The sequence below is a fragment of the Plectropomus leopardus genome, chromosome 12 (assembly GCF_026936395.1).
Source record: "Plectropomus leopardus strain MGB_pleo_1.0 chromosome 12, ASM2693639v1, whole genome shotgun sequence".
Lineage (NCBI taxonomy): Eukaryota > Metazoa > Chordata > Actinopteri > Perciformes > Serranidae > Plectropomus > Plectropomus leopardus.
Window position 1 is genome coordinate 8,386,519 of NC_142187.1, and position 27,979 is coordinate 8,414,497.

Genomic DNA, 27,979 nt, shown 5'->3' on the forward strand with positions numbered 1-27,979 from the left:
AAGGAAATTTTGGAATATTTGATCAATACAATTCGTGCCTATGTGTTAAGTAATGTAAAGTTAAGTAAAAGAGCCAGACAAAGTCAGGACTTGTTTAGCCTCTCTCATCTTAAAGACTGGAGGCAGGGAGGAAAGAGCTACTGACAGTGACGCCATAAGCCTGACACTAAAATGTTTCCATTTGTTTCAGCCAAACAATAAATGAGACAATATCTAGTGTCGGGGTAGTTGCATGGTGGACTCTGGGCTAAACTGACTCCAGCTCAGTGAACTTAATGTCATATCATTCAGACTGTGGGAACACCTGAATTATGAAAACCATTCACAGCTTCCACCATGTACGAAATTTCTGACTATTGAGATATTTACCACTTACTGAAAAGAACTATACAAATGTGAACAAACATTTGGCAAAATGGCTAAAAACCATCATCTATGGCAATTACATAAGGTTCATATTAAAGCTAGGGAGGTGTACCATGCCATAGTTACATACTATTTGTTTTTATCTTTTTTCACTTGTTACAAACCAAATATGTAGCATTAGAGGGGGAAAAAAAGCTAATTTTGGCTATGTAAATGTTGGGACTACAAGATTAGCCAGGGGGGAAAAGGATCTAAAAATAAAAAGTTTACAAGATGAAATATCAGGAGGCTGTTCTTTCTTCCAACACATTTTAAATCCCAGTGATTAAATACCGGGCTTTGTCATGACCCTCAACATCTAAAAGCATCTTACAAGGCACCCAATACCTGTGTGATGCACCATGGAAACAATTTTTAATACATGGTTAATATCATGAAGCAGTTGGGTTAAGGAAACAAAACTACTTGTTTAGGTTAAGAAAAATTATCATGTTTTGGGATAAAATAAGTACGCTTTTTATGTAACGTAACTTGATGCACTGAAGCCTAACGTCACATAACATAATGTCACATAACAAAAATGTCACACAATGTGACAATAAATACATCAAGTAAGTGATGTCAATGAGCGTTGATAACATAATGTTAAAACAACATTGCCTTTTGGTTTCACACCTGACACATACTGCAGTCTCCCGGGTGAGACTTGTGTTGTTGATTTTGAGCTCATCCACCTTCCCTCCCTCTCGCTTTATGTGGACTTTCACGCTTTTTATACTACATCAGTTGCTGAGTTTATATTAGCTGGAAGTGTATTTCATCTGATAAACACACTGCAACCCACCTATGGTGACACTATCATATGTTGAGGAGTATGAAAAAGAAATACCCTTGGAATCAGAACGACTCGTTTCTTTCCACTCTACCAACAATGCAACATTAACAGACATGAGATGGAAATTGATTTCTCACAATAAAATCAATCTCAATATGTGAACTATTCCTTTAATATAGTACATGCTTTTTTATTTTATTATTAATTATTCATGACCTTGCAAATACCACTCGGAAAAAAACAATCCCAACTCAGGGTCTGGTAACGATCTGTTTCTGCAATGTTCAAACACATGTCAAAACTTATTTCAGTTTAGACATAAACACTGAAGGTTGAATAAAATATGGGAATTTTTACTCTTAAATGCAGTAATTCTCAGAAGGGGTACACATATCTCTTGGGGTGCTTTTTCGTACTGCAGGGGGTGTGTGAGATTTTTTTTTTTTTTTTTTTGGTAATGTTAATTTTAAAAATATCAGTCATGTAAGTCCTAAAATAATAGCATTAAGTGAATCTTATCAAAAAGACAGTTCAATGCCATCTTAATGGGTGATGACAAAACATTGTTTGCAATAAATTTAGTGATGTATTCTAAACAATAAAATGCATTGTGTATTTCAAGTCTTTTTTAGTAAATCTGACACAGATGGTACAGTGCTGCATTTTACCTCTTTATATAGGCACTTTTTCCCTATCATAATATTTTGCACTTATCAAGGGGAACTTGGCTGAAAAAAATATTTCAAATGGGTTACATTATTGGAAAAAGTCTAATAACCACTGCTTCAGTGTAACCGAAACGCTGTGGATCACATACCCAAGTCAGAAACATAAAAGTAAAGTATAGTTTTAAAGGAAGCAGATATTGAAGCAGCTGTTTTATATTGGCTCAGAACCTCATCTCGCCTCTTCTCAACTCTCCCTCTACTTGATAAAATGCCTCAAGCAATCTTTAGGGTAAAAAGTTACTTTAGCCAGTGGATATCCGAATGCAATTAAGCGAAAAATAGTTTTCATCTCAGAGCGGTGCTTGTCTCCCAAAACACATATACCAACTCAGAAAATAGAAATCTAACAGCGCAGAACAACATGCTACTATACCAGAGCTTTGCCATAATGTAAAAGATGCTAGATGCTAAAGAGAGATGTACACAGGTGCATGTGGGCGCTTGACAGCTGACATTAACATATTGTTTCCACTTGTCATTATCCACTGATAAGCTGTAAAAGCCTTTACAGACATGACAGTGTGTCCAACTGCAGCTTTTAGAGCATGCTGTTTAAAGTAGCCGAGAGCAAATGAAATAAAGGAGAGCACTGTCTTTATTCCCACTGTATGTGCACATGTACAACTGTGCATGCATGTGGGTGTATTCCACATGCAAGTGTCAACATCATAGAAGTTAGTCTGGAGCTTTCTGCTGTGCGTCTTTGAACTATTAACCCATATGTTGAAAACTTGAATAATTCAAAAAGCCCGAGCAGGCATTCTGCCTATATGAAGCTCAATTTATCCACTCTTTTATGTACACAATCGTTTGACAGTGCAGACCTAAGACCTTTCCTTCTGTTCCATCTTATTTCTCTACCACAAGCTTTAGCACAACAAAAGTCCATCAAGATTTCCAAGTTTATTCAATTTATAAAGGAGAAAGCAGGAGGTTGGAGACAAGGAGACAGACACCGTTCCTCTTAGAAAAGGGGTTGAAATCTAAGCAAGCACAGGTCAAATTCTGCATTCAGCGCCATGAAAGAAGTTTGAAAAAATGTGTAACCAGGAAATATTTACACATGGTGGATTTGGCAATACTGTGATGAGAGGAATGTTGTCATGGAGAGGAATAAACTTTTGAAAATGGACTGGGAGAACCAATGTTGCTCAGCTGGCCTGGCTAATGGAAGGGGATATTACAGAAGGGCTGTGTGTTAAGGCAGCACTGCTGTTGAGATTTTTCAAAAAGTGGAGTTGTGGCATTGTGCTGAAGAGAAAAGACCCTCTGGCCATGGGAACCAGTAAAGGAAGTAACACACACCCACACAGGCACGCACACACAGAAACACACACAGCAGCAGCATCAATCTCGCCTCTCAAACACAGGCTCGCACAAACTCGCACACGGCCACAAGCAATGAGGACTGTACTGCATGAACACACACACTATATATCTCCAGAGGTAAGACAGAAATCCAAAGACCTGACAAGACAAGTCAAAGGGATCCAACGCCTTGAGGCAGCAGAGAGAAGAGGATGAGGAGAGGGAGCAGAGGATGAAGGATGAGGGGAGAGGAAATATTCACGGGGGGATAGAAAGAGTGACACTGGACAAGATGAAAAGAGAAGGGGCGGTGGAAACCGGTGGAAAAAAAGGAGGTAGTGTGGGAGGAGAGATGCGGAGTAATGGGAGCGGAGAGAAGACGCGCGGAGAGGTGGATGGTACGAGCAATGAACAAGTGTGGGAGGAGTGGGAAAAGGCACGAACACAAAGTGTAAAACAGCAGACAAAAAGAGCGAAAGCAGAGCTGCTTTTGGAGGTACTAAGTGACTCCGAGGGACAGGGAGATCGGGAGGAGAAAGGGGGGATGTGTTCTGTATGCACTCCCGGATGAGAGCGAAAGAGACAAGGAGATAAACTGTCAAGAGAAGCCAGTGAATCCAGAGCGACAGAGAGGGGAGCATGTATGCATTTAGATGTTAGCCTTGCATGTGCGGAAGGCCCGAGCGAGGCTAAAATACCCGGCGAGAGATGTCTGAAAGAGGGAGAGCGAGAGAGGCAAAGAGGGACAAAGTGAGTGAGAGAGATGGTGGCGGTGATTCGTTGATGCTATCTGGGCACAGGGAGATGTGTGTGACACAATCTCAAATTGGAAATCGCTGTTTCAATCTCGCCTCACTCTGTGGCTACCCGCTCCACTGATAACAAGAGCAGCCTAATTCTATTAAAAATATCCCGTGAGTGCAGTGGTGGCTGAGACGAAGACAGCGAGAAGGAGAATGGGGAGAGAGGAGGAGGGAAGGACGAGGAGGAGGAGGAGGAGGGTGAGTGACGGTCGGAGACAGAGGCCAAACGGGGGGAGAGAGAAAAGAGAGAAGGCTGACTGACTGGCGAAATAAACCCAAAAGACAACACTGAGCCTCGAAGCACTTGCAGAGGGAGAAAGTTTCGCCTGTCTTCTTCCGTATCTCTTTACCCCATCTGCCCATCATCTCTCTCAACCTCTCCATCTCAGTAAATCAGCCCCCTCCATCTATCTAACTACCCATCTGTCTATTTATCGTTCTATCCATCTGCCAGCTCTTATCACTCCCCACAGGTGACTGTTCTCATTTAGGACAGCTCTCTCCGCTCTGCTCGTTCATTTTTTGACTCTTCAAATCCATTTGCTTCTACTCATTTCCTCGCGCCAAGTTAGCTCACCTCGCCGTCTGACAGCCGGTTGCTCTTTCATCTCCCTCTTCAGACTCATCGGCCAACTGGATTGCACCGAAAAAGTACTTTGTTTTCCAGGTTTGACTAAAGATAGAATTAAATGGCCAGCTAATCACCAATCAGCCTGCGGATCAATCTGAACCCACAAGAGGGCTGCGAGAGAGAGGGAGTAGGCTCTGGTTTGTCTTGTATGGGCCAAATAAGACTTTAAAAAGTCTTTTGCCTCCATCAACAGTTGGCCGGCTGAGACCAGAGATTGTCAGTAAGACAAAGGATTTGATGGAGATGAGAAAAACTAGACTCTGAGAGTCAGCCAAAGAGCACTCCGAGACAGTATCGTCTTGCTTCTGCCGGCTAAAACATCATAATTTTTACTTTTATTTCTAAGTCTGTGGAGACAAATTGAAAAGCGAAAGAGAGAAAACCCAAGTGTCAGGAGCAGAGTGTGTACATGGGGTCGGCCTATAATAAAAAAGTAAACAGCAATGACTCCGGCAGCGAGGCAATAAAGTGTCAGGCTAATGAATTAATCAGACAGTCATTAGTTTCTATCTGCTGAGGTCCGAGCCGGCCACTTTTTCTCCTTCTCTCCTCCTTTACAGACAGAGAGAAAGAGGCACGCAGGGAGTGAATGCTCATTCATCTGTGAAAGAGACTCTGTGTGTGTATGTGTGTGTTCACCCGCTGCCTGCGTGCCTTTATGTCGAGCTGCGGATGCCGGCGTGCATGTGTGAGTATGTGCGTGTGCCCATTACGCTTTGTAGCTTCTGTTGATGATCGCCTGTCATACCAATAAACTCAATCTGAGGGCCTAAATATGAAAAGAGGGGGAGAGACGGGGTGGTGTAGAGAGCACAAAGGCAAAGTCAAGGAAGTAGGGAGGAGGAGGAAGGCGGAACGGGGCAGACGCACACAGAGAGAGAGAGGGAAAGAATTAGGTGGACAGTTGGGAGACAGTCAAAGCTGAGAGATAAGATACTTGGATTAGCGACGAGAGAGCTCGAGAGTGAGAGATGAAGAGGTTGCGATACGGAGAAGGGCAGTTGTGTAATCTTGGGTTTTAAAATGAGTTGGCTACTGCTGTGGTCAGAGGAGGAGCTCTAAATTGAGATTATAACGGAGGGATTGTGGGAGAGAAATAGCTAGCGATACGGAGACACTAATAATGACAAAGATAAAGGGGTCCGCGAGCCGAGGATCAAGACAATAGCTGTTTATGAATCTACACGCCGGCTGATACTTAATCCCCCTTCAAATATCACTTCATTTAGCTCAAGCGGAACAAACCGTACACAAGACACAAACTCACAGAAACGCATAAATAAAAACTCAGTGTTTGTCTCAGATAAAAGTCCTTCTCTCTGTAGCTGCCTTTGTGCAAAATCAGTCTCAGAGTTGTAACCTGTAATACTTACCTCAGTAAACAACACACACTACACAGGCTGTGTCAATGATGTATGCAAATTGAATCGAAATGAGGGAAAATAGGCTACAGATCCCAAAAATAGCAAAAACAAATAAGACAGAATAATGAATTTAAATTGTTATGGGTCCAACCGCCGCAGAGACAATTATTTAAACAAGAGAGCAGCCACTTAACACTCAGATTCTGGGTCTGACCAATAATGGCTGTTTTAGCCAGAGCTCACAATCAGTCAATAGACTAATAACCAAGGATATGGAGTAAAGTAAAGCCAAAATAACAGCTTCACTCGGGTAATATCAGCAGGAGAGAGGTAATAGCCACCCTTTAAAACAGACTTATATGAAACTTTTAAATATGATCTTTAAAGCTTTTTATGTGCAATAATCACTTTTTATTGACAAACAGTTGCCTCTAGCAGGCTGTGGACTGATTTCTACATAAGAGACTAAGGGCCAAATTTTGGGGGGCAAAATCCAGAGAATGTGATGTTTAAGCATGCTCCTGAGTGCTTTCTTTTACTGCAACACTAGCTAATGCTAGCTAAGAACTGCCTTCATGTACTTATGTACAGCAGTATGTAAGCTGTAACTCAACTAAACTGTCTGTTCCACCAGTAAAGACCAGAGACTGAGCTCTGGTGGGGCGTGCTGTGCACTACATTAATTGAGCTTAAAGGACAAAGGAGTACCTGTGTTTACGACAGTACTGAAAAACATACTTTCAGGATTTCTAAATACCCTGGTATAGGGTTAAAAGCATGGGGTTTCATGGACTTAAAAATAACTTATTCATTGGACAATTTTGGTGACTGTCATCCTGCATCATCACATGGAGCCACATTCTCAACGGGATGGAAAATTTACATTCTTAACCGAACCGATCCATGTGAGTTGAAGCCAAAACCTGGCCCATCTAAGATCATCACACAAAATACTGAGCCCGGTCCCGACCAAGCCCGACCCTAAACCCTCCAGTAATTATAATTACAATAATTAATGCGCGGGACATTTCTGGATTTTTCCCTGCCAGAAAAATTCCCTGCTCCGGCCGGGAGGAAGGACAGAAAGCCCAGCACGCAGCCTGGCTGCTCCCTCCCTGCCTGCAGGGAGAGAGGCAGAGGGAGCTGCTGTCCGGAGCTGAAACAGATACAGCAGTTAAGGAGCTGTCCAGTGCTGAAACTATCAAAGTGCTCACTTGCTCACAACGCTCATTTTTGAATGTCTTTTATTTATTTGGATTTTTTTTTCCACAGCCGGAGCCCTACCCGACCCGACTAAACATCACACATTTTCAGCCCAAACCCTGTCCGACCCCGTTTTTCGAGTAATGCTGCGCTTCACTGAACCTAATTTATTTATCTTTCCTGAGCTCACCAATAAACAACTGACTATAAGCATTATTGCAGCTGGACTACTATCATACATAAAGACGGACAAAAAAATGCATTCTGTGCAGGAGGATAGTTACTGTGTGGTCTCTACATTTCCATCATTTAGGTAGCAGCTGAGTAGGACACAAGCTGAACACACATCTGGTTTAACTCCATTCTACTGTCTGACTGATCAGGGAAAATCCCCGCACTGTACAAAATAATCTTGTATAAATAGAGGCTGAACGTTTCCTTTACACAGATCTAGAGATCAGTATATTAACAGGTCACTATCAGCAGATGGATTTTATAGTTATTTAGCTTTGAATTTTATTACATGTAAACTCTAAATCAAAACCTCCCGCAGACTACTGACAACTAACAACTGGGCCAACACCTCCTGAGAAGGTGGGTTTCAGTCAGTTTCAGGTGACTGTGGTGTGAACGCAATAAAGCAGACTGATCATAGGGTTTTGCTGTTGTAGATATGTGCTTTAACCATCATTTCAAAGGCTTAACTATTAAGTTCCCAGTAAAAAGATGATTTATTTTTGCCTTTTTCAGTCCATCCTGTTCTTCATTATTTATGACACATGGTCAAGTGGCAGCCTCGACGAATGATGCTCATAATCAGTTATTTCCTTATGCTCGTTGTTGCACAAGAGAGTTGTTATATCCATCTAAGAAGCAGTTTAATCAGATATGTCAAGGCGTTGACCATTTGTATCAAATAGCTATAAAATTAGATGTACTGGAAAAGGCTCTGCTCTTTAGGGGATCTCCAGGAATCCGAGCTGCAATGAGCGCTCTGCTGAGAGAGCTAATTCCCCTTAATAAACACGCATTAACATTGAATCTAACTTAAATCAACATTACCAGAAATATAGCACACACTGTGAGGAGGAAGCTAGGCTGCAGGAGCTGGGATGGCAGCGGCAGACCGAGTTAACATGAGAGTTAACAGCAGAGCAATAGGTGACAAGTGTCAGGTTATAATGCAGTGCTGTGCACCAGGAGGAATATGATTGGACGCTGCCAGCCAAACAGCTGATCAGTGAGCCAGTGATTGTGAAGCATGTATGAAACAGCTGATGCTTATCAGCTGATACAAGCAAAATCTCTGCCTTAATGCCATGCTTTTTTAAAGTGCTGTCAGTCCATGTAACTTTGTGTTTAAAGTGTGAACTCAAAATGGTCTTTGACACCTGGACTGACATCATTTCTTTTGTGCTGCTTTAAGATGCCTTTCACAAGCATATAAACCTCTGAAAATTGTGCAAATTTGCTTGATTTCTTTCAAAAACATTAAAGAAAAAGATAATGAGTGACTTGGCACAAAATGTCCCATAAATTGCAAAAAAAAAAAAATTACAGGTGTAAAGGAAATGACCTGAAAATTAGCTGGGGGATTATTCTAATTTATTTTTATTTTTATTTTTTAAAGGGGAAAATATTCAGAAAACTGTATAATTCTTATAGTTATATATTTAATTTTTTTATGGAAAATTTATGATTTTTTAGCACTTTTAGGTCATTTTTGTTTTTGTTTTTTAGTTTTCTCTTTTTTACTTGTTTCCAGGTCATTTTCTTGTAAGCTTTTACTTATTTCTTGACAGTTTTTATGAGCCGTTTCTTGTTAAGTTGGTAATTGCTTTCTTCCCGTGTTTTTGAAAGAAATCCAGCCAATTCGTTCAGGTTTCAAAGGGCTAACCAGACTCACAATCTAAACTAACATCTAAAAGTTGAGCTTGAGCAAATGTTGACATTAACGTGGAGCCTTGCCTCGTTCTGATCGATGGCCAGACCAGAAAAGGAAGGATGACTGGCATTCGTCATGGATTTGATCTATCTGGTCTTCTCCACACCTGTCCCTTGTCTCCTTCTTGCAAAGAAAAAAAAACCTGATCAATACATCAGATCGATGGCTTCAAAGATTTAGCCTAAGCTCTGCTCCATTGTCAACGGGCTGTCAATCACCGCTAGCTGGCCAAACACATCTTATTCCAACAGGAGACAGCTATTCACTTCCTGGCTTTCAAATGTCTGTGGAAAGTAAAGCACTCCCTGTCGTCCATTCTGAAGGATTCTGACAAGAGGTGTGTTTTGGAGGGGGACTGAGCGCAGAAATCGTCGCTCTCGATCGAAGGGGGAGAAAAGGCGGACGGGGTGCTGTGGAGAGGCCTGCTTGCAGACGTCTTGCAGAGGCTCTGCTCAGGAAATCATCAAACAGCAGTTGGTTAAGGGTCTCTCTTGTTCCACAGCAGCAAAGGAACCCTGATGATGTGACACCAGGCTGAGCAAATGAATGTGACTTTTGGCTCTGGTTATAGATAGTCCCATTTTGTTCGACACGGCCCGCCTTTCTTCCACTGGCAGCCAGCTGAATGGAGGCTTGGCATTTGAAAGGAAGCCGAGAGATTTGCTGGCGGATTAATCCTTTCATTAGGGAAAGTGAGAAGTTAATTGCGGCAACAGCTGCATCTCTCATGTTTACACGACTGACGGTTTAAACGCCATCCCTTTTAAACGGAAAAAAGCAATTATCAATAAATGCGGGGCAATCTTGCCATGATGAATTGAGCTCAAATTAGGCTTTCTTCTTCCCCGCACCGCATATTCGGGGCCGCAAACAGCCGTGTTGGCTGGCAGCACGTGGTCTTTTTCCAGATTCGAATTGTCACACAACAAAGATAAAACACTTGACTTTCTGCGATGAAGAGTTCCCAGGGAGAGTGATCAAAGGTGAGCCGGAGTCGTGATTTCGAGCTGATGAGGAAGAGAGGGGAGATGAGGAGAGATCGCAGGGGAGGGGGGAGGGATTGTGTTGTGTTGATACAGTGTGGAACAACAACTTAAACAGAAGAGGAGCTTGCCAGAAAACTCGAAGTCAAATTATGCTGGTAATTGAGAAACTGAGACAGTGTGGCAGTCTACATTCTAAAGTTTCACTTTAAAAAATGAGAATCATGAGAGAGAAGAGAAAATTCAGGAGGAAGTGGGGCAGGCATGGGGGCTGAGAGATGAAAGAGAGGACAGAAGGGAAAAAAGTAACCGAATGACTGAAAACAAGGGCAGCAGGGAGTCCGTCAGTGAGAAGGGATGGATGGAGGACAAATAACGCAGGGAGCACAGCAGTGGAGAGAGGAGACAGAGGAACTGAGGCGCTGAGGAAGGCAGGGTAACATTCACCGTTAGAGCCGATCAATTTCCCGTCCCCTCAATAATAGATGTGACGAGCACGGTGGGCTGTTATCTGTCAGGCTTGACCGACCGAAATACAATCCCCACTGGGAGCCCACACGCACACACACACACACAACTACATACACACACACACTTATGCAAGCTCACACACACAAAAAAATGTCAGATTTCAACACATACTCGAAGTATAAGTTATGAGCTAACCTTGAAGCGTATGGTGGCAAGAGAAACAGAGAAATGGAATTTTAACACAAAATGGAAATCGTTTGTGCTCTCCGAGGCCTTCGAAGTCGTCTCCATGGTCACACACTGATGCGCTGATGTCACTGATGCTCTCATTCATCAACTGAACTTCCTGTCCATTACACACACACAGGCATAAAGCAGCTAACGCCGCCGCTTCCTTTCTCACGCCCTTGCGTCGTCTCCTTTTAATCTCTCACCCTCCATCTTTCATGGGGCCTAATGTCATGCCACACACACACACGCGAGGTGCCGAGGTCACACTGCACTGACGCTTTTAACTGTGCGAGAATGTAATGGTATCAACCCACACACACACTGGCATCAGGTTACCTAACAGCTAGAGGGAGCGTCAGGCAGACGGTGGAAGGCAGGGATGTGGAAGAAGCCTCAGCGTGACAGAGCACAACAGAAACAGGCTCTCACTCAGCCCATATCTGTCAGGACCCCCTTGTGTCGCTTTACCCAGATGTGTCATACCAGAACACATACACACTCCCTACACATTTCCTTCATCTCCAGCTGCCCCCCCCCCACTCCCTGTGCAGAGGGTGGGAGGTGCACTTCAGGCTTGTGATTGTGAATGTGTGTGTGTGTGTGTGTGTGTGTGCGTGTGTGTGCATGTGTGTGGTGCGTGTGCGTGAGCGTGTGCACCCACAGATCGGAGGAGTATCTGTTCATGTGCATACTTTTGTCTTTGCTGACATTTGCCATATTGGGTATGTCACAGCATGTCTGTGTGGATGCATGCAAAGACAGGGTGACAAAAGTAGAACAGTGGAATATGTTAATGTGTATGGTGCTGGGACAACACAGGAACGAATCAACAATTGTAAACATGTCAGTCTGATACACTGAAAACACATCAAACACAGTCAAGAAGTGGCAGAGCAGAGCTGATACATGTCATACATTAAATCCAATATCCGGGGGGCTCCAGGACGGTCATTTTTGGCAGAAAAAAATACTGTTAGGCTTTCAGAGGCATTTCAACTGCCCGAAAGTATTCAGACATAAATGGCCGTAAAATTTATGAGCCAATTTGTGGGAGTCAGCTGAACGTCAGCAGTATAGTCGGCATCACAGCCTGTGATCAGAGATGACAAACAGAGAGTGGATGCTGCCACAATGACAAGCATCTTGAGCACAACCGCTGGCAACAGGTGAGAAAACACTCCAGTCATTAAGCACATAATAACATGTAATCACTATGTTTGAATACCACTATGATTTATTTACTCGTGGATAAGGAGAAATGTCAAGCAGCTATAGGAACAATCTGTTCCTGCTGTGCAGAACTGGAAGTTATGCTCGCTGCAGGCGATCAAATGATGTGTTATTGGTGGTTTTACACAAAGGGGAGCCACAGGAAAGCTGAAAAGGACCTGCACTACCATACACAGCTTTTTCAATACAAATAATAGAGGTACATATTAGGGCTGTCCTCTACGTTTGTCCAATTTCTGCAATATATACAAATATTTCTGCGCTGCTAAATACATTGATCGTTGTAGGCATATTTTGTGACTACATGTGATTTGTCCAACAACACACATATTGTGTGCTCAAAAGTAGCTGAACTTTGCCTGCTTGGATTTGAAAAGTCAGTAAAGTCAAATTCTGTGGCACCTCCTGAAGCTATATTTTGTTCTTTGACCTTTGACCTCTAGAGGTCAAGCTAGGCAAGTAAAGTAATGTAGGTTAGGTTTAGACAAGAAAATAATGTTGGTCAAGTTAGGCAAGTAAAGTAACGTAGGTCAGCTTTAGGCAAGTAAAATAATGTAGGTTATGTTTGGGCAAGTTAAAAATGACATAGCTTAGCTTTAGGCAAGCAAAGTAGCGTAGGTCAAGCTAGGCAACTAAAGCTGCATATATGTTTAGGCGGTAAAGTTATGTAGGTTAGGTTTTGGCAGATTACTGGGATATAAATGAATTGTCGTGAATTACTTTTCATTGGTAAACATAAGAACATCACGAGAACATCATGACAACAGCCTGCTAGCTAACATTAGCTTCGCACCATTCCCCAACATCTTCTGTCCTCTCTTGGACCTCAAAGAGTCGACAACAGCAGCCTTAAGTCCAGAAGCCCCAGACACAGCAGGAGGTTAGAACAGGTAAGGCTTGGGACCGCCATTATCTTCTGGTTCATTATTGTCCTCTACAATGCATCTTTTTAATATTCAGGCTGGGAGGAGAATGGCACAAATCAAGGATGTAGACACCTTTTAAATATTCCAAAATGCAATTTGCATTGTATGACCTTTGCAACAAGATTAAATGTATTATTGGCATCCAGTGTGTGGTGATACATTGTCTACCTCTCTGTCAGTCTGTATTAAGTATTAATTCAGCTGATGGTGGCACTGAGTAATAACAATGATATTCAGCTGTTTTGCACAGCAGCATTACCCTCAGCGGCCCTGCACACCCACACAGGTGTTTTCACTCACTGTGGCTGATTAGACTGGAGCTAGGCACAGGGAGATTTCTGAGGTCACTGAACTCATCCTCCAAAGGTCCAAAAGGTGTAAGATATAACAGGTGTATAGTGACAAAGAGCAGAGACAGAGAGATGTCAATCAGGACTGTGTTAAGCTGCAACAAATGGCACAGTCATTTTTGGGCAATAAAACATTTGCCTAAATTACCATTTTGTTTTTAATTGTTGTTTCTCTGTCTTGCTCTCACCAATCAGTGAACAGTGATCTCTTGCACCGTAATTTTCAATTGACAGCTGTGGTATCAAGCAGCAGTGAATGTTCTTAACTTTGTTAAGAAAAATGTCAAATTAGGAGTTACTTTTCTGTTGCTACTTTTTATAAATGTAGTTAGCTACCAGTTAGCAAGCTGTAATTTGCTAACGGCCATTAAAAATGCACCCCAGAATCCAGAATTCTGGAACTAGGCTAGGTAAATGGCTGTATCCATTCAATCTAAAATCAAAGGGTCTAATCAGCCCATAAAGTGTGTGCACCTGTTTGCAGTGGAAGAGGTGGGGCTACAACAACCCAATCACCAGAAAAAATGTTGATATTGAATGCTTTTGCAAACCACAGACACTTTACACTTAAACATTATTATGTAGTGATACATTAAAACTTTTTGCTTCAAAAAGGTTGATGTTGTCATGTGGTTAGATTTAGGTACAAAAACCACTTGGGGCACTTTTCCGGCAAGTAAAGTAAAGGCTTTTAGCTGATGGGTCGCTTCAAAATACCCATGATTGGAGCCTAAAAAGACAATGTAAACAAGTTTTATTGTTTGTTGGTTTCGAACATAGACTAAATGTGTTCAACATGACAGCTCACCCAAAGTGTGGCTTTTCAATCTTGATCGCCCCCTGGTGTCTGTCTGCAGTGTAGGTCATAAAGCCCGCCCGTCCATGTTAATGAACAGGACACAGGCCAAACTACAAACTTAAAGTACACACCAAATCCATTTTTCCCAAAAATGGTTTATGACACTGAAAGTAGTTCTCAATACTCAGATATTTGTTCAAGTCTTTGTTTTAATGATAAGTTTGGTGTAAATAAGTTATTCTATTCAACAAATAGGGGATTTTTCCACCATGATTGACAGCTGAGACAGCCAATCCATGTGCTCGCATTCAATGGAGCTGCTCGGATTTGTCAGACAGATGTTTCGGCGGGAACTCCCCAACCCCGGAGAGTAGAATCCCGCCCTAAATGACATCAGCATCACAAGATGGCAACACCCGTATCTTGGATATTTTGACCTCACTTAAGCATAGCAGGGGTAAGTGGGGGCGCGTCGTTCACCTTCATATACAGTCTGTGGTCTCAAACGGTAATCTGCAGCTCGGCAGCCGTCTCACCTAAGTGAAACACCATCCGTTATCCCAATCACCCCAGATGACAAAATCAGCTAATGATTTTGTCACTTGACTAACATTGATATGATATATATATAAAAGGTGCAAATGTAACATATTCTTGGTTTGAAGAAATGTATAAGGCCAACATTCTAGAGAGAGTGGTATTAATGTGGCATGCAGTAATTTTAGGCCTTTTTGCTTCTATTGATTTACATTCTATTCAATTGTTAAGTTCATCTCGATGCCACGTTTCCATGTTTGATGTGCTGCATGGAAAAAATTGACTTCTAGACATTAAACCCCAACTCTATTTATACCACTGAAATCATCATAGTTCAAACTCTGACTCTGTTATTGGTGGATTATAGTGTTTGTGTGTATATCTGTGCTTGTCTGTCTGCTCTCACCCTGCGATAGACTGGCAACCTGCCCGGGATGTTTCCTGCCTTCTGCCCAGTGCATGCTGGGATAGGCTCTGGTGAACTTATGACCCTAGACAGGAAGTTGGCATGTTAACTGAATAGTGTAGTTTTTTTGGTAGATTCGTAAAATACTTCATGTTATCTGAAAAATTGGATCATGCATCCCTGAACAATATGATGATCTGTGGTAGGTTTTGCAGTACATACAGATTGTATTTTAATCATTTCCACACGACATAAAAACTAAAATATACATCATGAATAAAAAAATCAATTATACATCAATTTCTAGAAGCTCCCTTAAATTTTCAACCCCTCTTTCATGTACCATTTCCATTTTTTAGACCAACATTACTTCGGCTTTTATTAATAGTCTTGCGGTATGTATAAAAATAGCTGGAATCAGTGTACAGAAACAATATGCTGGGGGAAAAGCGTTATGATAATAATAAAAAAAGTATCAAGGCATTTCTAGGCCAAGAGAGGAAAACTGCTTCCCAAGAATCAAGCATGACTCCCCAGTGAGCAGCTCAGTGTGTGCAGCAACCCTCTACATACAAAAGGAAAAAGAAACACAGTCCACTTGAAGAGAGACGAGTGACAAGTCTGTAAAGAACAAACAACCTTTCTGCCTAACACCATGTACGACGCAACAAGGAACAGATTCTCCATCCAAAGCATGCTCTGTCAAGCTCTAAACATGATTCTAGCATCGTAGCACTGTGAAGTCCCTGCCATGTAGGCCAAGCCAAAACAAATGTGATGTCAATGCAATAATAAACGAGCTTTGTGTTTGAGTGCGACCATGATAATTAGTCTCAAGACGGTATGTTAGTAGAGAGAAGGCTCATAAAATATAGAGGCCATTTGGCGTGCACTCAAGAACAAATCTGTATTCTAAGAGCGTGGGCTGTTACACTAATGTTCTACATAGTTTAAATCTGGCAGAGGCACAGTCAGAAAACTTTGTTTGGTTGAAAGATGCTGACGGTTCCAGCCGGCAAGCGGGAAATATTACTGAGTCAGCGCACGTACCAAGATGTGCGCACCCGCTCTCAGACAGACATAACACACATGCCGACGTGCCACACACACACACACACACACACACAAAAAAAAATCCTTTTTGTTGACTCGATTGCCCGTGTGCCCGTGAGACCGCATGCATCACCATTCAAGGTTTCTGACAAAATTGGGGTCGCCGCTGAACAGCGCAGCAACTCAAGGTCGGGGAGATGATAATGATGTTTATGAAGTCTAAATCCACAAAATAAGATTCCCTCTGTATCTTCCCAAGTGCCTACCTGCCTGAGCAAGACTCCATTGTGACCAAGTGTGAAAGGTCTGGTTCGCAATTTCAGCTAGAAACCACATCGCATTGTGCGGTGGAGCCGGCTGAGGAAAGCACACATAAACCTGAGACTCAGAGGGCCTCGTAGTGTATGTGCCACTTGCAGGCAGGCAGGTACAAGAGACACATTCCTACAGATTGATGCAGTGAATTATGAGATTATTGTCCCAACCCTCCAGCATCAGTGGGGGATGCAGTGACATTTTGACAACACTAATCACCTCATTCTGAACCTGTTCTGTTTGCTTAGGGAAGCGAGAAAATCTCCAGTGGCTGAGCTCCAGGAAAACACTGCAGCAAGAATAAAAGGCGTAGCAAAGAAATCTTTGCTGCCCGTCGGGTGGTCCAAAAATCTCCTGGTGGGCTCTTTGGTTCAAGATGCTAGCTGCGTGCTTAAATTGTTACATGGAGTGTTTTCACAGCTTCAGTTCAAACAACACCCTCCCTTGCCATGACACCCCCTTCAGAGAAACGGCAAATACATCTTAGCCATCTCCGGAGTAACCAGCGAGTAAAAGAGGAAAAATAGACTTTGTATTTCTTTGAAAGTTCAAGCCAGTTTTTTTTTCACTCTCGCCTTCATTTCCGTAGCATTAATTGCGAATATAAAATGAGACTTTTTGATGAAGCATCAAAAACACAGCAGCGCAAGTTAAAGCATGGATTTTTCAGAAGGGAAACGTGCCAGGCCTAATTGAAGTGTGCTTTAATAGCAATCAAACGCATAAAAATCAGTGACAATGAGACTCAATTGGCATTACTGTAAGCACACGCAGCTGGGCTGCTGAACTCGTACGCAGCTGCTGAAATGTACATTTAGCAGATCAATGTAGATAATGTAGATAGAGGGATAAAGATGAACACACATAACCAGTGAATTATATATAATGCTTCGGAAAAGCAGCCATGTGCATCCGAGTATGACTGCAGCTGACCACCGTTACCACAAAAGTGTCCTCACACTCACACAAACAGTCTCACACAGACTCTTTAAATACACACACAGCCACAGCCTCGATTCCAAAGTGCTGCTACACACCCAATTACAATTAAATTCTGTGCTCGGTGCTCCTAGGGGCCAGGGTATCGATGATTCATTTTGCGTTTTATCAAAGAAACAGGAGTGCCATTAAAAAGAGATCAGTCAGCCACCAGGCTTGAGGAGTCTGCTTCTAATTGGCCATTCATCAAAAAGCCTTCTCAAGTAGATCGCGGCGCTGAAATATCATGCATGACAACTGAACCGCACTACATTAATTACACTACTGATGAACCTAGTGCTCTGTGGCTCACCCCTTGTGATTCTCAAGATGCTGGAAAACACACAGATGCACACACTCTGAACACATGTTCATGTGCACGCTCGGAAAGTCGTGAAAATGTCAGAAAAGGCCGCTTGCTTTAGTAAATAACAGAATAGAGTGCATCACACCAAACTAAAAATCCTGGTATTTATCAATGTGTTTTGACACTGTGATGAGCATGAACAAACATTCACTTTGTCTCTGTATTTTTAAACTTCAAAAACCCCTCCCATAGGTGCTGCCATTTCGTCTGCTCAATATCATCAGTCACTTTTAAAAAGATGCTTTCAATCGTTTGTCTTCGCAGCATGTCCAGCATGTTTTGACTGAGACAGAGTTTAAAAAAAGGTATTGTAGTGGCTGTCTTTCGGGTGTCTTTGTTCAGCTAAGCAGTCATCAGGACACACAGAAAATGAAGCATTTTGAGCTCCTTTTCTCTCTTCTCTCACCACGTGCAGGGAATTCTCCCTTTCATCCATTTCCTGATGCACTCTAACTAGACAGTTTTCGGTCATGTCCCAGAATTATGCGTGCTAGCTCTCTAGATTCCCTCACACACATACACACAAACAGACACGAACAGCTGCACATCCGCTGACAATTCATCCATCTCTGAATCTCTCATTTTCTGGTTTGAGCATTTTGGTGCTTTTTTGCCCCCCCTTCTGAGCTGCTGGATCAGCTGGGGCCGGGTTCATTACTAAGCAGTTGCCCAGAGGCCAAGAAACAAGAGAGGCAACTGCTGTTAGTGCGGTTACTGAGCAACTATGGGGTTAAAACGGGCAGAAAAAGAGCCACATGTAAGCTCGTTTGCATGTGCATGCACTCGCACACACTTATCTGCTGCGTTTCCTTTAGGCGCAGGACTGATGAGGAAGGAATCTTCAAAGTAACTGAGTGAAAACCCAGATGGTGTTTGATGTGTGGATAATGATTTAGGTAAGGCTAAGCAACACTTTCTCCACATCCAAGCTCAATAGAAGCCTGGAACTGTTGTGTAGACTTGAGCATGAAAACCAGAAATTGAGAGCTTTACAAGGCATGGGAAATGTAGCTCTGAAGTGTTGGATGCGCAGATTGTTCCTAAACCAGCTTGTCTGTGTAACTTCTTTTCATACACCAAGCAGAGAGAAGCGTGCAATATAAGAGGGGGCACCTTGTGGGAATCAAACTCATGCCCTTGCAGACTTTTGTGCATGTCAGTCCCTGTACAGGAGCTCCGGGCTACACACTGCAGCTATCAGTTCATCATTGTCATACAGTAATTCAGTATGTAATGTGCCTCTAAGTCCCTAAGAACCAGAGGAACAGACACACTGTCTACACGGAGCATGCTAAGCCCAGTCAGTGTCCTGTAGGACCGGCTATTTAACACAGGAATAAGCCAATTATCTTCATGGAGTAGGCAAATTTACAATAGGATTTACTCTATTCCTACAGGACTCCTATGTCAGGGGTGGCAGCTTATACTGTAGGTTTCTTTCTGTCACGGCCACACACACACACACACACACACACACACACACACACACACACACACACACACACACACACACACACACACACACACACACACACACATACACACATCTGTAGCCGATGTGATACGAGCAGCTGTGCAGACACACATTACCACAAGCCCAAGCAAACACCTACACACTCACTCCTACCTTTCTCAGAATTACTGTCAGCCTTGATAAAGATGAGCCAAAACACATAAGTGATAAATAACGCAGAGGAGAAAAAAAAAGCGAGCTTCCATCTGCACAAGCACTTTTTTTCAATTCAAAAGCAATTGTTCAGAAAAACAGTTAATTTCCTGAGTATGATAAATTTAATTCCAAAACGCTGGTTACAGTCATTGGCACCTTTTGTCACAAAGCTTATTAAAGTCTTCCTAAATTGTGTTAAACCGTGGTGAAATTATTTAAGTAGCTACAGTTTCTGCCTTCAATTTCACGTGTGCATATGAATTGAGAAATAGGGGTGAGGAAATGAAAAAGCCAGTGGAAGTTGTAAAATTGAAAACTGCTGTTCCATCAAGTGTTTTAAAGATTCACGTTTCAATATGAAGCCTGATTACACTGAACAACAGATTGTGGCAGATTCAAGGCATCCGTGTTTGTTTGGTTTTCACACTTCCATATTAGCAAATTCCAAGTCAGACATGCTGTTAGTGTTCCGGTATGTTCCTGTCAATTACTGGTGCTATACTGGTAGTGGCAACAGCGGATGTTTATCTGTTTGTAACAAATAGTCAAATCAAGTGCTGTTAAGCTTCTACAACCACTGTGAGTAGGGTTTGAACCTGCACAGGGAAACCCACATTGAATTTCAAGACCAACCCCTGCACCACTCAGCCAGCGCTGCTCTTTTATCCTTTTTTTGTTCCATTTTTTCTAGGAATTTTATTTCTGTGCTTTTATCCTAACTTGTTTTTTTGGTTAAACAAACCCTGTGTTTTCCCTATTTCATTTTGGCTGATGTGAACTTTGTCAGTCGGAAGGCTTCAGAAAGGCTTTTTTTCTGCAATTTCTGTTTGTTTGTTGTTGGTTTTTTTAATTAGATACAATCATATTTAACATTAAATATCGTGATTTCCAATCCCATAAGCTAAAGCACTAACTGTAGACCTTACATTTCAGAGCAGCCAAGAGGGCTTTGACCTCCTGTTATGGATTCCATCTTCATTATCCTTGTATATGTAAGACTTTGGCCCAATCCCAAAGTCCATACTCGTGGACACACAGCCACATAAGGCCTGTGAGGGCTTCAGGCAGCAAATTCAGTGAGGGCTTAGGGTGGTCCACTTGTCAAATTGTCAACTGCATGAGGGCTCTGTCACAGACACTTTGAGCCCTTTATGCACAACTGTCTTACCCGTAACCCACAATTCATAGTCTTGAGACATTAAATTGTGGGGTTGACAGGGTAAGCCTGGAAGCATTCAAAAAACAGTAAACAAAGACTCGCACATGGGTGTTTTGCTTAGCTTATTGGGTGTGCTGCCAGTATACCAGCAGTTTTATTTGGGAACTATTTTCTCTTTTTCTGAGCTATGCCTGCCAACTGCAACGGCGCACATAAGTAGGTGTGCATCTACTCCTAGCTCACCTAGCATCAATAAGATAGCTAACATACAGCTCAACCAAGGAGCATGCCATTTATGTCTACATCTCACACTGTCACAAATCCGACCCTTTTGTCCATGAGTAAATGCATGCTTGAGTTCCTACATTAAACTGCTCACAACACAATCTGGATTATCTTCAGTAACTGGGTCATGATTTCTGGAAAGACACGTCGCTGATGAGTTTTTCATATGGTTTTTCTGCACTCGGAGTACCACCAACTGAACGCCATCTAGTTCCATTAAATTCAAGAGAAGGCAGGCCTCTCTATGGGTCTACATTTTTGATTTTGAGGTGAACTGTCCCTTTAAGTTCTTAAGGGTTCAGACTGACTGCTGTTGGGCCTTAAATCTGTTCCTCACTTGTACAAGTACCCCTTAGTCCTCCTGCTACAAGTCATAATTTAAAGGGATGTTGTGAGTGAGCAAATTTCCTGAGCAGATCTCCACATAAAAATCAATAAAAATGTAACTTTTAAAAAAGAACTTTGTTTAACTTGAGTTTTATAGAAATAATTTCATTTGTGGGGCACCCGGTAGCACAGTTGATAGAGCGGGCGCCCCGTGTACAGAGGCTACGTCCTCGCTGAAAAAAGAAATTGTCCTATGTAAAAGAGAATATGTAAATTAGTCAACTACTATGAAAGAGTACTAGCATTGCCTCGTGGAAGCCTGTTTTACTTTTACTGAGAAATAAGGGTTAAATTATTGCATCACAAGTTGTTTTTAAAGACAAACATTGTCTTGATATAAATGAGTTACTTGAAAAATGAATTATTTATCACATACTACTCTTTGAGTAAGTAATTACATTACTTTATGTTACTTACTTGTTACTATGTTACTAGCAAATTAAATTTGTTACATTAGGCCTGCTTGCTACATTATATCCACACATCACAACTTTATCATGTTGAAACTACTGCAGGGCAAAAATCTGATATTATGTTGATATTGTGATATAAGTGTAGATATTGTCTTAGATCTATTATTTGTTATTATTATAATATATATAACATATATTATAATATAATTAATTAATTAGTTAGTGTATTATTACTGAATTTAAAATTGTAATTGGTTAAACTACTCTAAAAAAAATGTAATCACATTACTTTTACACATAGGTAAAGCCTTACTGCCTAACACTGATTTTAAGGTTATTCCTTGCTGCTGATCTCATTTAATATAATCTTCTTCCTATACTTAGACATAATGTTGTTGCACTTGGTGCATACAAACACTGAAACCATTCCAACAGAATTTGACACAAATATAAGGAAATGCTCAGTATCATTACCCAGCATTCAATTCCTGGCACAAAATCAACTTTTCATCAGAAGTAACAGGAGAAAAGATTAATTTTAGCTCACTACTCCAATACTTCAGCCAGTGGCAGCAAGTCTATAACCAACACACACACACACACACACACACACACACACACACACACACACACACACACACACACAACCAGCAGCCATTTAAGCTTTCTCATTCTGTCAATGTCTGACTCTCTTGCCCTCTCCCTCCGTCATTTCTTCACAGCAGGGTATAAATGTAAATACACAAAACACACACGCACACCGACACAAATTCAGCCCGGAGCAGCCTCCCGTCTTTCTGTATAATAATGTCTCCGGTGGAGCGAGATTCTGTACTTTTTCCACTGGAGTCGTTCCTCATCCCACCAATCCAAACAGCCATCCACTATGAGCTGGGAGTTGCCTCCACCAATCTAACACCTCACTCTAAAATTCAGCCTGCTCCGGCAGTAATACAGACCCCCTGCTGACAGCAGAAAGAGAATGCGCCTCCATACTTTTTAGTTCTTGTCGATGAGAGAAAATTGAGGAAAAATCTGAATGTGTGTCTGCGTGTGTGCATGTCCAATTTTTAGACAGTTTGAAGACCGTGATTATGTATGAGTTTCCAAAGTCGTGTGTGTCTCTCTAATAGGTGCTTGCGTATATGCATCCACACCTGCCTGCATTACCACGTGCATGCGAGTAAACAGCGATGTTGGTCTGAGAACAATCAGACCGTGACAGACTCTGCAGCACCATCCCACAGGCCTCCACAGAGGAAAAACACTGCACCGCTAGACATAGCCATTTCCTCCAAATGACCGCCCTCCTCCCCTCCCTTTCCTCCCATCACCACCGGGGACAGAATGGCTCAACGTCTCAGGATTGCACTACTCAGGCTGGGGTCAGCGTGTCCTGCTCCGACCTCAGTCTGGGGACACTGGGGGCCACGGCGCTGCATAGAGGGGGACACTGTCGCACAATGGGGAAAAGCGTGAAGGATGTTCAAGCTAATTCCCACACTTTTCCTGGGAGACACGTGCTCTGAAACCCTTGGCGAATTCCCCATCTTAAAAAAGTCAGCATCAGCAATCATCAGCATCTTCACCTCCTTTGATGCACGATCACCATCAAAGGGCACTGAGGGAAGGTACAGTACATCATCCTTCACATCTATCCCGAGTTTAAAGGGAGCATCACGTATGGATGAAAAATTGCTCGCCTTGAGTAGGTAATTGGAGATGATATAGTCGAGATTCAGTTCCGCACAAAGTCACCGCAGAGTCACAGGCTTTTCACTACGCCCCTTCAAAAGACTGACACCAGAGGAAAAGCACTGTGCCGAAGGTTTTGTACAGCTCATTCCATCTCTCCCGTGTCTGGAAAGCAAGACGAGGGGAGTACAAGCGGGATCTTAGGCAACGTTAGATCCAGGAAGCTCCTCGTTTCATTTCCCGTTTGAAACAATCGGAAAGGGAATTCTACCATTACATTATCTCTGTGCGCGAGGGCCCTGGGGAATGTCGTGTCTTGAGCGCAAAGCATTTATTTCCTTGTTCTACACACGGATCCCTGGGAGGCCATGTTGTCTGATTCATTTCACTGAATTGTCAGCTAATGAATGGTATGCGTCCGTCGACTGCCACACACACCGACGGTAGAGAAAAGCCCCCATGGGTGCTCATCTTGGGGACTCTCCCATTCTCATTAGGAGGGAATCAAACGGAAATAGAGGCTCAGTGATCGTTTACCATGTTCCTCGTGTGTGTCCCCCATAGGGTGGGACTGTATATGAAGCCACTGATTCTCACCAGAGAAGGGTGATCAGTGTGTTTAGGAGAATCTCTGACATCACACCATTGAAGGAGTTTGATTGAGTCTTTAAAGAAAGAAAGCCAGTGGAGTCTTTAGAACATAATTAGTGAATAATCTATCTTCCTGGCAAAACTTTACAAGGCACTCCAGGCAACAAGGTTATGTAAGATTGGTGGGGAAGATGGTTAAAGAAAATCTTCATTCAAGACCTGAATTCAAATTGCGTTCCCCAGTGCATCCTCGACTCTCTACTTTCTTTCTTGAGCACCTTTTTATTTGTCCTTGGTGTTTTTTTCTGCAGGTGCCGTTCCATACTCCCTTCTCTCTCAGTCTCGCACAATCTCTTCCCGAAACGCTTCCTTATCGCTGGCCATAAGACACAGTAATGTCCGCTAATGGGATTCAGCATCCCTCGCTTGTCACAACTACAGCACCTTTCTCTCTATTCTTCAGGCACTTTCATCGCCAGTTAGTCACTGACTCAGTGTTTCCACCGCCACCCTTCCTCTCTATCTTCCTCCCACTCTCCACTGATTTTCCATCTTTTTTCTAATCTCTCCTGATGTTCTGCCCCACCCCTACCTCTGTCCAGCTTTCATCTACGCGCCCTTTCTCCATCTAACTACCCCTCCTCTCCTCCCTTGATGTCTCCTAACCTCCCCTTTCTTCTCTCTCTCTCTCTCTCTACTCTCTCTATCGCTCCTCGGTCCCCATCTGGGTAAATGCAAGAGCTATCTGGTGTAAACAATCGCTAACTGAATGCTGACACACAGATTGCAGTGCTCTCTCTCTTAACCACATTAGAAGAGCAGAGAGTTTGTGTCCAATCACTCGTCTCAGTCCTCCTGCTTTCTGCAACAGAAAAAAAAAAAGAACCTTGCGATGCCACGGCTGGTCCGGTGAAAATTGCAGAAAAGTGCTCATGCAATCAAAGCGGCACACAGTGGAAGACACTCAGAGATAAAGTTATACACATGAAGACACACATATTTCCAACCAGACACACATAAACAAACATAATCATGCAGTTCACACATACATTGGACTGATTGTACCCATTTACCCTCGCGGGACAGTAATGTATAATACAGGGATGTTTAATACATGAGCTTTCCACATACATAAACATGCCTCACAGTGATCAGAGCCATTACAAGCGCTTAAGGCCCATCGTGTGTGTGTATGTGGGAGTCATTCCCATTAGTTATTATGTATATGCTCAACAAGAGGCTATAAGAGCAGAGATTTTCCACTTGAGAATTGACCCAGCTGCAAAGATGACTCTATCAAAAGCTCGCCTTCCTCTCCACATCATGAGGAAATTATATATAGATATGGCAGACCCACTTTTCTTGCTCTTACAAAAATATAGTACACAGCAGGCTGCAATAATCGATGTAACCTGGGATGGTAGGTCGTAAATCTAAGCAAATGTATTTCCCAGAAGGGCAGTGGATGCTTTAGGTTTTACACAAACACAAACATTATTACTATTTGTGCACAGCGTAAGAAAAAAAAGAACCTTTTTTCTGCACAAGCGCATCACGGTCGCCCCTGAATATTAAGCCAAATACTTATCATCACCGACTTATAGGGTCGCGTAATAAATGGACGCAATTAAGCCGGGTTTTTGGAGCGACTCGGAGCCGATCAACCTCATTAGAGACGCTCTGAACCGCGGAGAAATTGCGCATACGGACGGCGAGCAGGTAAAATATTTTGCCCCGGGGTGTCGGTGCTCGGTATGTGACAGTCTGGCAGCGGCTGCCCCCCCAGCCGTCCTTCGATAACGGATGCGTGCAGACAGACAGGAGTGCGCACACGCACAGCTGTCTGTTATAGGCATCGGCTCGCACGCGTAAAAATATTGCGCCGGTCCAATTTGCACAAAAAGTGACAGCCCCTTCTCCTCACCTTGTGTTCGGGAGAAAACATGGACTACAAATCTGGCAGAATCGATAAATGGATCGATAGGAGAATCAATCAGTGTATACAACAGTTATTATGGCGCTGAAATCCCCCCACATAAAAGCACATATGAGTGTGCGCCAGCGGACAGGTCCTCAATCTCTTTGACTAAGGGCTCCCAATTAGGACTATAGGCTATGTTCAATGTCGTCCACTATAACACTAGCCCCGCTGTAATACTTCTTATAACAATAGTTTACAGGTGATTTAACATGAAGCTTTAAATGATATACTTTTATGACGACAGAAATCCTGCAAAACCCTTCGGGGTCTCGCAAATACGCACGGAGTCAATCCTCCGCGAGCACAAACCACATGCATCAATTTCACCGAAACAATTCAAGGAAACCACAAATTGACATTGAAGTATTTTAAGTGCCACATACCGTCAGTTTAATTTCAAACTGAGAGCTCTGGTGAATGTCAAGCAGCGGTGCCAAAGAGCAGGCAGGCAGGCAGAGAGAAACGCAATTCCCAAATACCAAGCGAGGGGAAACTAGGTCTGATCTTCAGTCAGCCTGACCGCCGTGAGAGAAAAAAAATCACACACGCTCACCATGACAGGATTATCTGGCTTTCTGGGTTGTGAATTTACCTCTGGATGTCGGATCTCGGTGTGATTGTCTCAAGTTTTCTTCGTCTGTCGCCCGTTCAGCCCGTCAGCCGGTCACAAAACTGAGTCCAAGAAGGACAAACGCTGTTATCGCGCCTCTCTCTCTCCCCCCTCTCTCTCTCCTCCTCTCTCTCGCGCGCGCTCCTCTATAATAACGTGACTCTTGAAAATCTCTCCGCACGCTTTTGCTACCTCTAATTTGTCGCTTTTGTCTCCTTTTTCCTCACTTCATCTCCTCGTCACTGCTCTCTCTCGGAAATGATTAGGATTGTTATGATGTCCATCATCACTCATCAACACCACCGCATCCCAAACCACCACCACCACCATCATCATCATGATCATCATCACCACCACCATCATCATCATGATCATCACCACCATCATCATCACGACCATGGCATCCTAAAATCAATATATCATACATAATTTACATAATAATCACGTGTTAGTGTCCTGTGCCCTTTTCTATAATATTCCAATAACATACAGTGTGACTGCGGTGTCCTTATCATAGTGCGTAAGTTTAGTACTACTATCCAATAGGGCACTCTTTATTAAGTGCTTATTTATTTTAACCTATCCCTTCATTAACTGCTAATAAATAATGTATTAACGCTTTATAGATCAGTTATAAGACATTAATAACATAAAAATACATTACAAAGCTTTTAGATGTCAGGCAAATAACGAACTAACTGAAAGATTGTATTGTATTAATACTACAAGTCTCAAAAATAACTTTTGTTACCAATTTCCTATCAAATAAGGATTTATAAACTGCAATCAATGCTTTCAATTTATGGTTACTAATCATATACTAATGCTTTATGGCCTCATAAGTTATAAGAACTAATAAGATGAGAAGCACAGTTCTCATTCTGAAGTCGTCAAATACCACCTTTCACGTCTGTATGATACGCCGCCGTCGACAGTGTCAGCTGAGAACGCAGTGGGACAGAACCGGTGTTATTACAGCAGCAGATGACCGGACAGCAGATGACCGGACAGCACCTGACGTCTCCACATGACATATACATCCGCATGATATGCAAATGGACAGTGTCACTTGAGAAAGCGACCGGACAAAACCGGCAGCATCAGGTTAAAATACTGGTAAGAATGTAATATTAGGTGCGCAAGGATGCCTATATGGCAGGCAAGAGAAGAGGCTGATGGGTCCAACAAACCCTGGACTTTCATGTAGGAGTCCAATGTTCACTTTCCCTCTGACTGTTATCGATGTTATGGGGTTTTGTTACACCTCACCATGTGCTACCTTCCCCTTATCCTAGCCATCCACGCCAGCATGTGTGTTTGTTGACATCCCGGCATTGGTTGCCATGTGCTTTTGTTGCCT

At 42.6% G+C, this 27,979-nt stretch overlaps 1 protein-coding gene across 4 annotated transcripts in view; it reads right to left on the minus strand.

The window, feature by feature from the left end:
* cdh24b (cadherin 24, type 2b) overlaps window positions 1-26,726 on the minus strand; it is a 172,743-nt gene extending 146,017 nt beyond the window's left edge. For 3 of the 4 annotated variants that reach the window (XM_042497571.2, XM_088085100.1, XM_088085102.1), the window contains exon 1: window positions 26,602-26,726. The gene's annotated coding sequence lies outside the window, so the exon portion shown is untranslated. Of the gene's footprint in view, window positions 1-26,392; window positions 26,574-26,601 lie in introns of those variants that run through there. The other variant, XM_088085101.1, reaches the window with a different exon arrangement.
* Window positions 26,727-27,979: the final 1,253 nt, after the last annotated feature.